Source organism: Cryptomeria japonica, chromosome 3, assembly GCF_030272615.1.
Source record: "Cryptomeria japonica chromosome 3, Sugi_1.0, whole genome shotgun sequence".
Classification (NCBI taxonomy): domain Eukaryota; kingdom Viridiplantae; phylum Streptophyta; class Pinopsida; order Cupressales; family Cupressaceae; genus Cryptomeria; species Cryptomeria japonica.
The window spans coordinates 649,157,083-649,175,272 of record NC_081407.1 but is presented as its reverse complement, the minus strand read 5'-3'; positions in this window follow the sequence as shown (position 1 = coordinate 649,175,272).

Genomic DNA, 18,190 nt, shown 5'->3' with positions numbered 1-18,190 from the left:
TTGGATTGAATGAAGGAAGAGGGTTAATTGAAGAAGAGGGATTGCCCCCATGACTGGTGATCATAGGAGGAATGTCTTGTATTGAAGTAGTCATTATGTTTGATGTAAAGGTAGGTATGCTAGCAATAGAAGTCATCAAAGGAATAGAATGATTGACTTGAGTAGGAGGTTGTGTATAACCCAAATTTTCAGCACAACCCTTCATAGGCATCACATTCGAATCCACGATGTGTGCAATACCACACAAAATATCAATTCCATTCTTATCACTTTGACGCATATGTTTTAGACCCTCAATTAAAGGAAGAGATTGACTATCGGGATACTCATGAGACATCCATTGGTGAAAATCATCAAATTGGTTATCCAATTTCGAAAGTTGTTCTACAGAAACCTCATGGAGAGCTTCTTCATCATTAGGAGGATTAGAGGAATTATCCATGTCCTCGTTAAAAAGGCTACTCAAATTAGGTTCCATCACCTCGGTAGTTAAACCTTGGAAAGACTTAATTCTACAGCTTCATCTAACGGGAATAGTGGAAGTAGGGCTTATTGTTGTAAAACTCATGCACTAGAAAGAGAAAGAAGATTTTGAATTTAGAGGTAGCAATTTTCAGTAAAATCAGCCAATCTTCTGGATTTAAGCTGTAAAATGCAATCACGACAGTCTCCCGAAATTTCGGAAAAAATGTCCAGGACCGTGGCGCTCGGAGTGCAACACGGTCCTTGCAACTTTTTTCGAAATTTGCAGGGATGAAAGGTATGATGATTTTAAAGCTAATCTGAAAAAATTGAGTGATTTTACAATCTGTAGATAGGCCAAATTAAAGTTGCAATCTCAAAATTGAACCCTACCAAGATTGTCGAAAAATGCAAAAATTTGAATTTTGAAAAAGAGAGGGAAACTGAAAATTTGAATGTTATGATTTTAGAGGGAATGTCAAGAGTAATGCAAATTTTGAAATTTAAAAATTGACTCAATTTCACGCAAAATTCAATTTTGAAAGCGGAAATCAAAGCTGTTGTAATTAAGCACTTAATTTCAAAAGTCACAAATTGCAAGAATTTGAATAAAGCACTGAAATTTCGAATGAATGCAAACACACTTTTCAAATTTAGGACAGTAAGAACAGAATTTTGACACAAAATTTCAATTTCGATGTTTTTTGAATGATTAGGAGCCCTAAACCAAGCAAACACAAGACCAACTTTGACTGTAATTTTGAAAGTGTTATAATTGATAAAATCAGCCAAAATTCTGGATTTTAGCAGGAAAATACAGTAGGATCTAGCTCCCGAAATTTCAGAAAAAATGTCAGGGACGATGGCGCTCGGAGTGCACACGGTCCTCGCAACTTTTTTCCAAATTTTTAGGGATGAAAGATATTGTGATTTTATTGCGGAATCCAAAGTTACAGCTGATTTGGAGATGTTTTGATCAGTGAAATTGTCGGACAAAGGTTGAATCAAGAGGGTTTCAAAAATTAGGGTTTTGACACTTAACCACTTAATTTTCAAAATTAAAGCACAAATATGAATTGATAATTTGTAATAGAAGGGCAGATCTGAAACAAGCATTAATAATTAAACATTTCACAAGTTTAATTACTAAAAAGAAAATTTAGGATTTTTATGCAATTAACCTCTAAAATTTTGCAAAAGATCAAACATGGAAATGTAATCAAGGAATCCAATTTTCAGATCTAACTATGAATAATCAGAAAGGATGTTCATGTCGGGTTCACCAAAATGTAAAGCGAAAAATCGCGATCGAACCCTAGTTGCTCTCCCCTCTTCCAACTCCAAGGAGAGAGAAGGGAGATTCACTAGGGTTGATGGTTTTCACTTAGGGGAGAGACTTTACATTCAAAAGAGGGGTTGAAACCCACAAGATCCAATCCCATGCAATGCAAGATTGGATGCTAAATGTGTTTCAAGGGTTAAGAAAGCAAGGCTACCCTCTTTTGTAAAGAATGTGCATAGAAGAATTAAGCTAGGAATGCATAGAAAGTGAGAAAGATTCGCTTATAAACTGAGTTAGGGATATAGGATGAAGCTGCGGACCTGGAATTAGCAGTAAAATGTTGATACGGCGGTTTCCTACAAATTTGAGCGAAAGTTGTCGGGATGATAGCACCCAGTGCCACGGTCCTCCGAAAAATCCACGAAACGAAGGGGGATCTGTTCGTCTCTGCACAAGGATTCCAGATCTTCAATTTCAGCCGCGTACCTGCAACCTACACATAGAAAAGCGAAGACGATTGGGGGGTTAGGGATTAGGGGTTTGCCTTTAGGTCAAACCCCGGTTTTGGAATTAACCAAGAAATGAGCAAGTGCTGTAAATGTAAATGACTGTAAAACAAGTACTAATACCTTGTTCTAAGGATGTTTGTATCCTTATGTGCAAAGGTATAGATGTGGTATGTTGTATGTTGTAGCATGTAGTATGTGGTCTCCTCTTCAATGGTTGAATCCTTGTCTTGAATGCAACACTTAGCCTTGAATTGAGACTTGAAATGATCAATTGCTTGAAGGAATGCTTGAATGCTTGAATGCTTGAGTATAGTTTCCACGCCTTTTCCATCATATCAAATGAAAGAGGAAAATGTAGTTTATATACTTGTCAATTAGGGCTGATAGACTGATTTTCCCGACCTTAGGCCGACCAGGAAAGATAATTTTCCAATTTGCAAACATAAAGACCCGAAGTCCAAAAGAGACCGGGCCCAAAATAGGACCCAGGGACCAGGGCGCCGGGCGCCATGGTCCTGGGGACCAGGGCGCTGGGTGCTCTAGTCCCACCTCCCAGGACAGCAGGGTGCAAAGGAGGTTCAGGCCAGGGTGCAAGAAAATGCAGTTTTCAGTGTCATAATCAGGTTTCGGGGTCTCCATTCAGGTTGCATGTTGTGTCACCATCGTGAAGACTGAAATGCAGTCAAAATTGCAAGTGTCACAATTTTAGGACGCTACAATACTTAGCATGGTCACTATCCTAATTTGTCTATATATATCCTCTTACCACTAATCCACCATGGCTTGGAATCACTGTATATATTCACATCAAGAGGCACACTCAGCTAGGGGCATGTAAATCGTATCAATATTGCAAACATTCAAAACATCAAGACTAGATGCAAAACTCAAAAATAGGACATCCACCAAACCACAAAAACCAAAAAACTACGCTTCATAGCCAAACAAAAACAAAACAAATCACAAAAATACCAAGGATGGATGATTTTCTAAAGTACTGAATGTTGCACTATAGCATAAAATTTTAGCTAGTTTTGCATTTTGAACTTTTTGAATGTTTGGATTCTCTTCCTTGTCTCACTAAATGCTTCACAGCTAGAGCTCAAGGGGAACGTCCAATATTTTCTTAGTCTTATGTCTGGGAGGCGATCACTTATACTATGTGAATGTTTGCCTCGGGATGTGATACATCGAATATCACTGAAGGCCTGATTCCACTTCACGCATACAAATGATCTAATTTTGTCTGTTTACGCAATACGCACTCAGGTCATCCTGGTTCAATCATACCTTGACGCTTGTGCTATCTTGCAAAATCAAATATCATGTAAATTTTTCTCAGGTCATTATGGTTCAATTATACCATTATGCTTGTATAAATTTTCAACATATCATAACCAAATCAATGCTCAATGATGATATCTACAAAGAAAGCAAACATATGGTTCTATCAGATGGCAAATACAGAATGAGGGATGCTCCAAAAACAATTAGTTGCATATCATTTTACAATTAGTTGCATATCATTTCACATCATTGCATATCATTTAACATCATTGCATATCATTTCAGCATGTTTGCATATCATTTTAACATCATTTACATATCAAGATACATTTAGCAGCATATTAAAACATACATCTCATTTTCAAGATACATCTCACAGCATATAAATAACATACATCCTACATCATACACTACATCATATATTTAAGCATTACATCATCACATAAAATAACCCACATAAATGCATCCATATCAACACATCACATGATCAAAAATGGTGCCATATATATATATATATATATATATATATATATATATATATATATATATATATATATATATATATATATATATATATATATATATATATATATATATATATCTCAAAAATGATTAAAATCTACAAAATGTGTCCAAACACTGTGTCCAGTACAAAGAATAACAAATGCTCAAAAATACAACAGAGACCATGTCTCTCAAGTATGACTATCCCCTGACGGAGATGGTCTCGCTCCAGATGCACCCGCCCCTGGATCTCCAGGAGGGTCCTGTCTTGGTGGCCCTATCACACCTCGGCTCTCAGACCGTGACCTAGTAGCTCAAGATCGGTTGGATCTTGACTGCGTGAAGCTCTCTACTCGCTAGTCCCTGGGTACTACAGCCTCATAATGTCGCCTATAATACTCCACCTCCTGCGCTCTCAGCGCTAACTCTCTAAGGGTGTCTCTCATCAGACCACCTGCCGCTGCTCTCTACATACTCACCACCACCTCCTCCGCTCGCCCCCTCCGCTCTGTCTCGGTATCTCGCTCAGTAGTCAACTGAGAAATCTGTCACTGATAGATCAAAATCTGTGCCTGCAACTACTGCACAGTAATCTGCAAGGTCTGTATCTGAGCATCCTCCATATGACCTCGCACTTGAACTCGTAACGGTACCTGTGCTGGAGGAACCCCTCCCACTCGGCCTGTCCTTGGTACTGGAGGTGGGAGTACATTTGTCCTCCTCCTTTGTGCTGGTCGACTAGGCTCCTCCTCACCACCCACTACAGCTAGCACCTCCCCCACTCTCCCCTCTCTACCAGCTCCGATAGCCAATCTACCTCTCCCCCTCTCTATCCTCCCCTATCTCACTACTCTCTCCACATCTCTCTCTCCCCGCCTCCCTCTACCTCCTCTCCCTTGTCCTCGTCCTCCATCCTCCCCATCATCTCCATCATCTCCCCCATCTCCCTCCTCCTCATCTGAGTCAAACGATGGCCTCATCTCCTCAGGATCGGATATCTTGGCCACCGCCCGCGTAGCAAACAAACGGGCGAACTCATTTGTCATGCCCGCATCCTGGATCTCCGGGGCATAATCCCAGATCTACCCGACCAACCCCACAAACTCCTCCACCGCCACGACACTATCAATAGTTGGCCCCCAATCAACCACATCCTGCTGCCGCCATGCATAAAGGCATGCTCCCTGAGGAATACCCTGCTAGCGCCCGAACTATCTCAAAACTTGGGTCACCACAAACCACTCAATCACGAACGGGGTCCTCCCAATCAAGTATCTGGTCATCAAAACAAAGGGCATCTCCAGCCCATCCTCTGCCCATACCTCACATCCTGTATACGGTTGCCAGGTGACCGTATCTATATCGTCCAAAACCCTCCTCCAATGCTCTAGTTTGCCTAGCTTACGCTGGACAACTAGACCTTTATATCCGTAGGCATATGCTGCACCTACGGGTCTGTCCCTGTCTGCTAATGGCCTCGCTGCTGGAATGTGCTCCCAACACCATACTTATAATAGGGTCATGCCAGCTGACAAACTATTGTAACCGAGGTATACTACCTCATGCAGACTCCTGTATAGATGAGCCAACATAGCTGACCCCTATGCAAACCTCCAACCCTATGTGACCATCTCCTCCAAAACTAACCCCCATCCCACCGAGAATCCCTTTGACCTGCAATCAGGATAAAGGAATCCCCCAATGAAACCTGCTAGTACGGATGGCAGCGGTGCATAATCCAAATCTAGAAACTCCTACCATGGAATCTCGTAGCTGCAGACTGTATCATCCTAAAAAATCCGACGCAGTGCCTCTATGCCACCCTCCTCTGACTGCTCATATGGTAGTAGTGCACCTACCACAGAAATGTGCAGAATCCGGTAACAGTCCTCAGGTGTGACTGTCATCTCTCCAGTGGCAAAATGGAAGGTGTTGGTGTCGCTATGCCACCTCTCTGCCAAAGCTGTCAAAAGCCCCCGGTTCATAGTGAACCAAGGCATATCCAAGAGAGAAGTCAATCCACATCTCTCAATAATATCCAGATCTGCCTGCGACAACCGCGGTATCAATGTCCACGGTCTAGGGAATCTCTCCCTCGACTGTACCATGCCCAATCGCTCCTGTCAACAAACAAAACAAATCCAATATCAGTTTCCACATCAAAACCAAGATATCAAACTCAAACTTACATCAACAACATGAAACAATTTTCTCATCTCTATCAAAGGTCAAAATCCTATCATTTCATATCAACTTGTAAAACAACTCAAGTTCTCAAAAACCATATCAAAACTTGTAACACAACTCAAGTCTCCACAATCACATAAACTTGTAAAACAACTCAAGTTTCCCACCCATATTAGCTTGTAAAACAACTCAAGTTTCCAACCCATATCGGCCTGTAACACAACTCAGGCTTCACACACATTGAACTTGACATAGAACACGCAAATAAATCATATTCTGATCAACACAACACATTTGATATCTATACATAACTGAAAAAATCGCAAATCAAAACAAGTTATACAAACATTCCTATTGGATAAATCCACCATCACGACAAGCGCCACCTAACCTACCCTATGCGCTAGACTCTGTCTACGTGCTAATCTATTCCTCGTAGGCACTACCCGTTTGGCCCTATGCGCTAGGTTAGTCCTACGCGCTAAAATCCCTTACTTATGCGAACCCCTGCGACCCCTATGCGCTAGGTCACCCCTACGCGCTAACCTGTTGACTGTACGCGCTACCTGACACTATCTATGCACAATTCTACATGCACGCGCTAACCTGTTAGTTTTATGCACTATCCTACCTTTTTCGGACGTGACCCCTAAAATTGAACTTAATGCGCTACTCTAGACCCTAGACGTGCTAAACCGTTAAACCCAAACTTTAAAAATAAAAAAATGACTAAAAACGACAAAATAAAAAGTCAAAAAAGGGTCAAAAACGTTGACTTACTGGTGGTCCCCATGCTGCAGGTCTCCGATACCTCCGAACGCGCTCGAATCGGTGTCTATGATAAGGAATAGACATTTTCTCTCCAGAGCAAATTCTCTTTCTCCAAAGTCAACAAAGCACAAATGAATCTAAATCAAGCCCTTTTCCCCTTTTATAGGAGGAAAATGAAATTAGGGTTAGCCAAATGGACCTATAATATGGTCGCGGTCTCCCCTATTCCAACACATTTGTAACTTATCGGGAGATGAATCAATTTGCACACTTTTCACATGCACGAAATCATACACATCATACGCAACTCATCAAATTAAATCAAAATTTTTCAAAATATTGATTCATCTCCCGAGGGGGCATCACCATCAAAATATCAAATCTGGGGCATCACATCAAATCTGGGGCATGACTTGCAAATCAAAAAGAGAGACACAAAAATTACATTTGATCATAAATCATGATAAGGCATCATTTTCTTTGAAATAACATGTGCACACAAGTCACTTCAAAGAGGGGCAAAATGTAGATGTATAAAAATGACCATATTCCTAAATGAATATTTTATGTTCATTTCTCTATTTGATTAAATCTAATTTAATTAAATTATCCACATTCTTCTATTTAATTAAGTAAATTACTCAATTTATTTAAATTAAATTCACTATACCCATTTAATGAATAAATAATTTTATTCAATTAAACCCCCCCTATCCACTTTTAATTAAATTCAATTTTAATTAAATAGTTATCCTAAATTGAATAAATCAAATTTATTTAATTGCAACCAAATTGAATGAAATACTTTATTTCAATTAAATCCTATTATCCCTCCATCCACTTGCAAAATCCCAAACCCCTTTCTAATCCCTTCTAGAATCTTCTAATCACTTCTAATTAACCTAACCCCTCCTCTAAACTTTGTCACATCCCTAAGAAAAGGGAAGTCACTTCTCAAAACCTCAAATTCTTTGATAACCATTAAAGGCTTTCAACCTTCAACCACTAAATGGCTCAAAGTCTTTGAAAACCATTGAAGGCTTTCAACCTTCAACCACTTAATCCCCAAAGTCTCCAATAACTATTAATGGTTAACTCAAACCCTCCTACATGGTTAAAACATTTGTTTTGACTCAACCTTCATCCAACCCAAGGGTCTCATCGGGCCATTAATGCTTTGACCATGATTATCTCTTAAACATTTGCACAAAGGTTTATCCTTGGATTAACTCTTGATTTAGTGGGTAAGCCTAACTTAGACTTGACCCTTAGCCTTTAGATAACCATGAGGTCTTCTGAGGCCTTTAATGCCTCCAACCCCTTCTCTCAACCCAACCTTATGTTGACACTTGTCACCATTTCATTGGTGCCAATTACAAACATGGATCCCCAACTTTCAAACTCAACCCTTGATTAAATCTTTTAATCCTGACCATCCATTGCCCTATTTTTGCTATAAATAGAGCTCTCATTCCTCCATTTGAAATCATGCTTCAAATTTGTAGCATCACACTTATGCTCAAATACATTCAAGCTTTCTCATTTTATATACTCATCATTTAGCCTCTCTTTAAATCAGGAAGTAGAATAAATATGCATGTTAGAATAATTTCTTTATCTTTTTAGCTCAATCATAGATTAAATATAATATTCTAGGATAGTATTCATACTAATCTTGTCATCTTATCATTTAGTTTATTACATTCTAGAATCATACATAGCTTAGAATACATCTCATACTAAAAATTATCAAAGCATCCCTCGTTCTTGCATTTGCCATCCTTGAACCATTTTGCTCAGTGATCTGAGGGCAAAACATTGGTTTGAGGGACATTATGAGATAGAGAACCATGGGACCCTCCTTGAGAAGCTGAGTAATACGTTATTACTCCATAGCTTGCACCAAGAAGTCCTATGTGTGTGTGTGGACTAGTATTTTGAAATATTTTCACATATTGAATTCTATCAGCCCACTTTTCCCGTATACACTACTATATTTGATAAATGATTCTTTTAATAGTTAATTTCAAGTAATATTTTAATATTATTTTTTTATTGTACAGCATGAGACAGGTGGATCTGGACCACGTCCCGGGGACAAGAGAGATATTGCTAGAGGACCTGATGAGCATATGGTAAGTTTGTAGCTTAATTTATGAATTCTACTATATTTGATAAATGATTCTTTTAATAGTTAATTTCAAGTAATATTTTAATATTATTTTTTTATTGTACAGCATGAGACAGGTGGATCTGGACCAATTCTCGGGGACAAGAGAGATACTGCTAGAGGATCTGATGAGCATATGGTAATTTTGTAACTTAATTTATGAATTCTACTATATTTGATAAATGATTCTTTTAATAGTTAATTTCAAGTAATATTTTAATATTATTTTTTTCTTGTACAGCATGAGATAGGTGGATCTGGACCACGTCCCGGGGATAAGAGACCATGGGATGTTATTGATGATAGCACTTAGATTTTACTATTTATTTGGCTTTGATATGTAGTTTTTTATGGACTTTACACATTTGTTTACACGTGCACATACTTTATATATATGGATAGTTGCATGATAGGATTAGATCATATATATTTTGTGCATACTTTATATATTTTGTGCACATTAGATATTATGTGGAGTGAACATCATGTTACCATCTAGATATATATATGGATTAGATATTATATGGATTATGTGGACTTGAAATTTTACTGTTTATTTGGCTCTGATATGTACTATTTTATGGGCTTTACATATTTGTTTACACATGCACACATACTTTATATATATGGATAGTTGCATAATAGGATTAGATCATATATATTATGTGCATACTTTATGTGTATTGTGCCCATTAGATTTTATGTGGACTTGAAATTTTGTGCATACTTTATATATTATGTGGACTTGAAATTTTATTTATGGAAGTTGTGCTTAAACAACTTTATAGGCATTATGTGGACTTGTAATTTTAGTTTTGGAATTTCATTTAAATAGTTCTTGTGATTAGATAAACTAAAGGTGCATACATCATGAACTAAGTATCGAAACATATCTTATAATTATAACATATTCTAAATTAAAAAGTATCAAAACAAATATAATGAATAGAACTTGATTAAAACATAATTATTTCATTCATAAATTTGACCAATAGTCTCTCATTTATGTATATTGTACACAAAATGTAATCAAGAAGACATATCTAAAATAAAATAAATAGTCTATTTAAATTATAATAATAAGTATTTATATCTCTCAAAATACAACATAAAGTATGCACAAACAATAGTAGTCATTGAGGCCAAGTCTACTCTGAGAGACCTGGAAAAAATAAATACATATGATTAATTTTTATAATCAGGATGCATTGAATTTAAAATACAAAGGGATTTGCCTTAAGGGTACCAAAATTTAACTTAGTTGTAATTATTCAAAATGAAACATAAAGTCTGCACAAATAACTTTGTTTTCATTGATGCCTTCTACTTGTGGTAGACCTGAAACAAAATTTTACTAGATTAGATTTTATAATTATGATGCATGATATAAAATGCTATATATAATATGCATCATGACTTTTAAAAGGGAGGTGGATTAAGGGTTTAAATTATAACTTACTTGATATTCATTCCGTTATACCATCTGCATCCTCTCTCTTTTGCAAAGCATCTATAATTGTCTCGTGCTCTTCCATAGAGAGAGTCCATAATTGTTTATTAGCAGGCCTGCCACGATATCTATCCAATTTTATATTAGTTGCCACTACCAAATGCGAGTAATGTATAATCTTCTTCTCTAATTCATAATCTTCAAATGTGGGCAATCCATTCTTTCTTGTTAGATATTTGCATAGCCAAGTGCCAACAACAACCACGGATCTTGTTGGATAGTCATAACCATCATCATCTACTCGAGGAGTGGTTAGCTTATGCTTTGGCTCTACACATCGAGCCAACCAATACTCTGTCCCCTCTTCATTGTCATCTGGTGCAACAACAGGATGGACATGTCCTGTGTACAAAACAATTTTATTTTAATATTTAATGAGAAATAAAAACAAAAATATACACTGTAAGATTTCATAAATATGTACTATTTAATAAATCAAAACAAATTTCAAAAATAATTTTACCTTGTTGTATAAGATCTAAACTGTGATCATAGTCATTTGATGCAAACATTTGATCCATATCTTCATCAGTTCTTTCATGCGGATCATTTGCATCTATGGGTGTCAATGATCTTTGTTGCCATTCTTCAACCCATTCTTTATTCTCACAATTCCCAATCTCTGGAAACAAAAAACTGACAAAAGCAAGCAAGTTGCCTTGTGAATATAGTCCATGTGTTTGAATTAGAACTCTTAAACAAATGCCATTTAGCTAATCCAATTATGGTATTGCAATCATGTCGAATAGGAATACTATCTTCCTCTATCAACCAAAAGAAACGTTGAATTGCAGAGTTTTCAGTTGATCCTTTTGACAACTTTGAATTGCACCAATCTACAACTGCACAAGCATCTCTGAATTTCACTGCATCCTCGAATTTCAATTGTTCTCTAGCAAGAGCTCTTTTTATACAGGCACCGGCTCCATCGTGTTCCCCCTTACCATGTCCCACTTCAAAAAAACTCCATAAATGTTGGACATTGGTTATCTTGTGAACTTTGCATAGCCAATAAAACATTCTTGCATTTTTGAATTGACCAGTGCAGTTATCTGACCATATCATATGTTGTTTCATGTCAATTTCTCTTTCCTTAAGATTATCATAAAATACCTCGAAGCAACGTTGAACAAACTCTGAAGAGTGTAATCGATTATCACTAACATAGAAATGATACTCCCTCAAAAAAAATTTGTTATCTTTTGTACTGTCATGGTCATGTCTATATATAATGTGCACAAATATGGCCACTTGCACTGAGTTGTAGTATTGTGATTGAGTTTCCTCTTGTGGTTTTAGAGTATAATTTTCTGCAAAATCCACAACTGATACTATTGTTCCAACTGGAAATGTGTTCTTGCATATGTGAAACTATCCATCAAGCCATTGGGCATGTTGGGAATGTTTCACATATTTTGGAACAATATGAGTTTTAAACTCACTAATAAATGCATTCACACTATTTTGTTCTGTAATCAATTCTAAACATTTCCCCATCTTTCCATCCTTTAGAGGGTATTCTATATTTTTAAATCTCCTAGCATCAACCATTTTTTGTCCAAACTCAGACGAAACATGTTCATGCAAACATTCACCTATCGAAGAATAGTTCCCACATAAATTGCAAAGGCCATAAATGCATGAACTGGAAAGAAATAATTGTTCATTAGGTGGTTTACAAAATAAACTTCCAATAAAATCTTTTATAGTTTCAGATGGAACATAAACACCACAATCCTGCACAAGATCATTACCATGCAACATAAAACGTATATATTGAAAAACATCATAATAGTAACGAAACTGAACATGAGTTTTACAACAACAAGATATTCTTTGTTTATTGATTTTAACATACCAGGGTTTGCATTTTTCAAATGATCTTTGACTAATTCGTAAATTCATTAACACAGATTCATCACTAATTTTTTTAAAGAATTCAGTTTGAGTCATGTCAAGAAGATGTTTTGGATGAGGATCACGAATTTTTGATCCCACCCTTAACTTTAAAACATCTCTAGCATTTGATGAAACTCTAGTGTTATCATGCCAAAATTTTGCAATTAATTGTTTAGTTTCATCATTTAATTCCATGTCTGACCTTTGAAGTCTACCACTAAAACTCCAACAATGGTTTAGTGGATCAATTTCAATTGTGTCTCTTCTTTTGGCTACTCTTGACAAGGTTCTACAATGTAAGTTCAAATAACCACTTATATCACTTAACATTCTTTTACTAACAATCATTTTGTCAACTATAGCAATCGTTATAACTCTACGTGCTGCATTCTTATCTTTAGATCGACTTGTTTTTCCTATAGAATCGATGGCACTGGCAACAATAGATACAACTTGCTTATATGATTCATCATTTCTTTTTGGTTTTACATAAATACCTATTTTTTTCATGACTTTTCGCATTTTTAACATTTTTATTAATTGTAGCATTAATTGACATTGGAATCCTAACTTTTTATTATAGAAAAATTGTTTATATAATTTGTTCGCATGTGTTCTGATTTGTCTCCAAGAAACTAACCCATTAAGATTATCTAGCACATTGCTATCAATAATAAACAAATTACATTCATTTTCTTTCAGAGAGGGTGGTGTAATATTTTCAATTTTTATTTCTTTTCGTATTGGTGTATGAAATTTATATCCAGCTTCATTTAAATCAGCAATTTGATTGGCATCATAGTCATTGGGATTTAAAAACATACCAGGATTCACATCCACATCAACATTTGCATCAACAGTCATACCCATGTGTGGTTCTACATTTCTTGCATCCATCATGATGTCTTCAACGGTCTCATCTACAATGGGCACTGAACTAGATGCTTCAAAAGTGTTATTCAATTGTCGTTGTTGTGATCTTCGATGTCTTTGGCATTTTGCCTCCTTCTCTCTTTGTGCTTGAATTTTGTCCACTGTCATTGTCCTCTTTTTTTTCTTTTGACGTTGCTTAGAACCCATTTTTACAAACTCGTCTTCAAAAAATAATATCTTTTTACTCAGTTCTTCAAAAAATAGTGTAAAAAATATATTAAAAAGTATTGCCAAATGATGTAAAAAATCTTTGTCAGTACGGATTTCAATGATAGTGTGGTAAATCGATGCAATCTATCTTTTTTTTACAGTAACGGTTATTTAGAAATGGGGGCCCGTTATTAAATCCAACGGGCAAAAAATGGAATGGGCCCCCGTTATGTAAAATTTGAATCCACAACTAGCCACTTGCCTCAGGATAGGCCTAGGATGGCCACACCTAAGACATGAACCTGCAAATTCAAAGCTCCATGAATGAAAGCACAAATATGAACTTCTGAAATAGTTTACGTGCCTCAAATCAGAGAATTTTTATACGAAATTGAAACCCATTTTAGATTATACTGTCTAGATTCTAAATATGTAAATTAATTTAAAAATTGATTATTTTAACTATTTTTCATTTAATTTATACTAAATCAGGTCCATAAATTTGAAATATTAACTAATTTTCTTAATTTAATAACTTTTTTAATTTTAATGAATTTTGAAAAAAAATTATATGTCATCAATCTACACAAAATTCTTTTCTATTTAAAAAAAAAAAATTCAAAAAATGCGAAGTTTACGTCAAATTATGTGGGTCGTACACGTCAAATTTTTAAAAAGATAATTACGGCCATTAAAAAATTAATTTAAAAAAAAATATTTGAAAAAAAAATACAGAAAATATGCTCATCAATATTCAGTGTGTTAAAAACCATTTCCCAAAACGGTTTGAGAAAATAATTTTAATTGTGTCAAAAAGTGTGGGTTGTACACATGCATGGTATGGTCCTGAAACAGGGATTTTTAAAACATAGTTTTTAGAACTCCATTCAAAAAGTTATTTTTTATTATGTGGGTATTAAAATAAATTACATATTTGAAAAGTACACTCAGAGAGCTATCTTTTATATTACTGACTTTTTCCAAGATTCCATCTCTAAGTGTTTCAAAATTTAAACTCAAATGAGATAAAATCTGAAAAACAGGGAAAACACTTCCACTTTTTGGCCAAAAAGTGGACTCATCTTCTTGCACTGACCCATAAAATAGGACATATGGCTTCTAACTGCCCTAAAAAAGAATCTAGTGAAAAGAGAGAATACCGAGATAATAGGTAGAAAGACAACCAAAACACAGGACACCGAGACTTCAGAAGGAGAGACAGAAAGACATGCCTAGTAGCTGATGAGGAATCCAACGATGATAAAACTGATGGAACTAATACAAAGGAAGTTGTTTATGTGGCTATTATAGATGGATCAGATGAAGAAAGGTATGAAGAAAAATCCCTAATATCTCACATAAATAATAATGATTCTTGGATCATAGATAGTGGATGCTCACATCACATGACAGGTGATAAACACAAGTTTGTTGAATTAGAAGATTATGATGGAGGTTATGTAAGATTTGGTAATGATGCACCATGTCCGGTGAAAGGTAAAGGATCTATAACACTTCTTGACAATGCTAAATGTGATGATGTATACTGGGTTGAAGGTTTGAAATACAATTTGTTGAGTGTAGCACATTTGTTGAGTGTAGTACAGCTAAACAATACAAGATACCAAATAGAATTCCATAAGGGATGTGTCAAAGTTCATGACAAACATGGAAAGCTGGCTACTATCGAGACACAAACAAAAGGTAATACATTTCATCTTGACTCAACTCGGAACAAATGTTAATATGAAAAAATAGAAGATACCTGGTTATGGCATAAAAGGTTTTGTCATGTAAATTTTGATAATCTGATCAAAATAAGTAAGAAGCACCAAGTAAGAGGTCTACCGAACCTAGAAAAACTTGAGAATGTTATGTGTCGAGGATGCCAGATGGGTAAAATGACAAGATCAAGCTTTACAAGTAAGTCCTACACTTCTAAAGGAATTTTAGATCTAGTACACACTGATCTCTGTGGTCCTATGAAAGTTTAGAGTTATTATGGTGATAAATCATTCATATTATTTGTGGATGATTACTCAAGGATGATGTCAGTTATGTTTTTAAAAGAAAAATCAGAAGCTTTTCAAATGTTTAAATGGTACAAGGCAAGAGTTGAAAATGAAACAAGAAGACAGCTGAAATGTCTTAGATCTGATAGAGGAGGAGAATTCACTTCTAATGAATTTAACTTATTCTGCAATGATCATGATATAAAAAGGCAAGTATCTGCACTGATAATACCTCAGGAAAATGGGATAGCTGAGAGAAGAAAGAAATCAATTGTAGATTGTGCTAGAACCCTAATGATAGAAAAGAGGGTACCTCAAACATTTTGGAGAGAAGCAATCAACACTGCAGTTTACACCTTGAACCAAGTACAACTGAAGAAAGGAACTATGAAGACACCATATGAAATCTGGTATGACAAGAAACCTAATGTAAGTTATTTTAAAATCTTTGGAAGTAGATGCTATGTACATAAAGATGATAGAAATGGAAAGTTTGATTAGAAAAGTGAAGAAGGAACATTTCTAGGTTATTCTTCTAGAAGTAAAGCATTTAAATGTCTGATCAAATCATCTAACAAAATAGTAGAAAGTGCAAATGTGAAAATTGATGAATTTGCAGAAAGAAATGATGAAGGAAATTCCAAAGAACCAGAAAATTATGAAGAATTTGTTTATATTCAATCGAGAAATCCTACCGAGACAGTTACTAAAGAAAATGAAGAGAATATCGAGTTACCGAGTGATGAAGAAGATCATATAGAGCCTACCAAGCCTATATTAGCTAAATATGTCCGAAGACATCATGCATCAAGTCAGATTATAGGGGATAAGGATGATCCAGTGATGATAAGGAACAAACTGAGACAAAACACGTCTGATATCTGAATTTGAAACAAAAATAGTAAAAGAGGCATTTAACAGTGAAGATTGGGTAAATGCTATGACAGAAGAAATTGATCACATCAAGAAGAATGAAACATGGACACTGGTCCCAAGACCTAAGGACAAAAATGTAATCGGTACAAAGTGGATTTTCAGAAACAAGCTAAATGAAAAAGGTGAGGTCATTCGCAACAAAGCAAGACTAGTTTGCAAAGGTTATTCTCAAGAAGAAGGAATAGATTATGGTGAGACTTTTGCACCTGTGGCTAGACTTGAGGGAGTAAGAACATTGTTGCCATATGCTGCTTTCAAAACTTTCAAGGTATATCAAATGGATGTTAAATTTGCATTTTTGAATGGTATACTTGAAGAGGAAGTTTATATTGAACAACTTGAAGGATTTGTTGAAGACAAGAGTAAAGATCAGGTATGTAAATTAAAAAAAGCTTTATATGGTCTGAAACAAGCACCTAAAGCATGGTATGAAAGACTGCACTTTTATTTGATCAAGATTGGATTTATAAGGACAAGTGAAAATAGCAATATGTACATGAAGAATGATGAGGACAATGGAATACTGATCTAAGCCATATTTGTTGATGAAATTTTTTTTGTGGTAATGACTACTTATGCAAGAACTTTGGAAATGAAATGTGCAAAGAATTTGAGATGTCATTAATCGGTGAGATATTTTATACGTTTATAGATATTGCAAATGAAAGATGAGATTTTCATTACTCAATCCAAGTACATAAAGGAAATTTTGAAGAAATTTGGAATGGATGATTTTAAACTTGTAAGTACTCCTATGACTATTAACTATAAACTATCAAAGAATGATGAATCTGCATCTATTGATGAGACACTTTACTAATCTATGATTGAAAAGTTACAATATGTTGTGCATAGTAGACCGGATATAGCACATACAGTAGGTATTGTTGCAAAATTTTCTGCAGATCCCAAAGAAACACATATGACAGCAATCAAGAGAATTTTCAGATACTTGAGAGGCACTGAAGATTATGGCTTAGTATATGAAAAGAGGAATGATATTGATTTAAAATTTGATACTGATGTTGATTGGGCAGGCAACATTGATGACAGGAAAAGCAGAAGTGGTGGAGCTTTCTTTCTGGGCGATAGACTGGTAAGTTGGCTTAGCAAAAAACAAGGATGCATTTCACAATCAACAGCAGAAGCTGAATGTGTCACTGCAACATTGAATTGTACCAATATTGCATGGATCAAACAACTATTGGAAGGTATAAATGAATAAGTTACCGAGCCAATAACTATATTCTATGATAATACTAGTGCCATTAACATTTCAAAGAATCTGGTAATGCACTCTAAGACAAAACATATCTCTATAAAGTATCATTATCTCAGAGAAAAAGTTCAAGAGAAGAAAGTTGTGCTAGACTATATCACTTCAAAGGAGCAAATAGCAGACATCTTCACAAAGCCACTGCCAAGGGACACTTTTGAGTATCTCAAAAGCAAGTTAGGGGTCCTACCCCTATCTCCTATTCACTGACAGAGTTCAGTGAAAGCATCAATTCGATGAATTTATAGAATATTATGTGTGGACTGATGTTGATTTACACACTTTAGGAGGTTTTCTAAAGG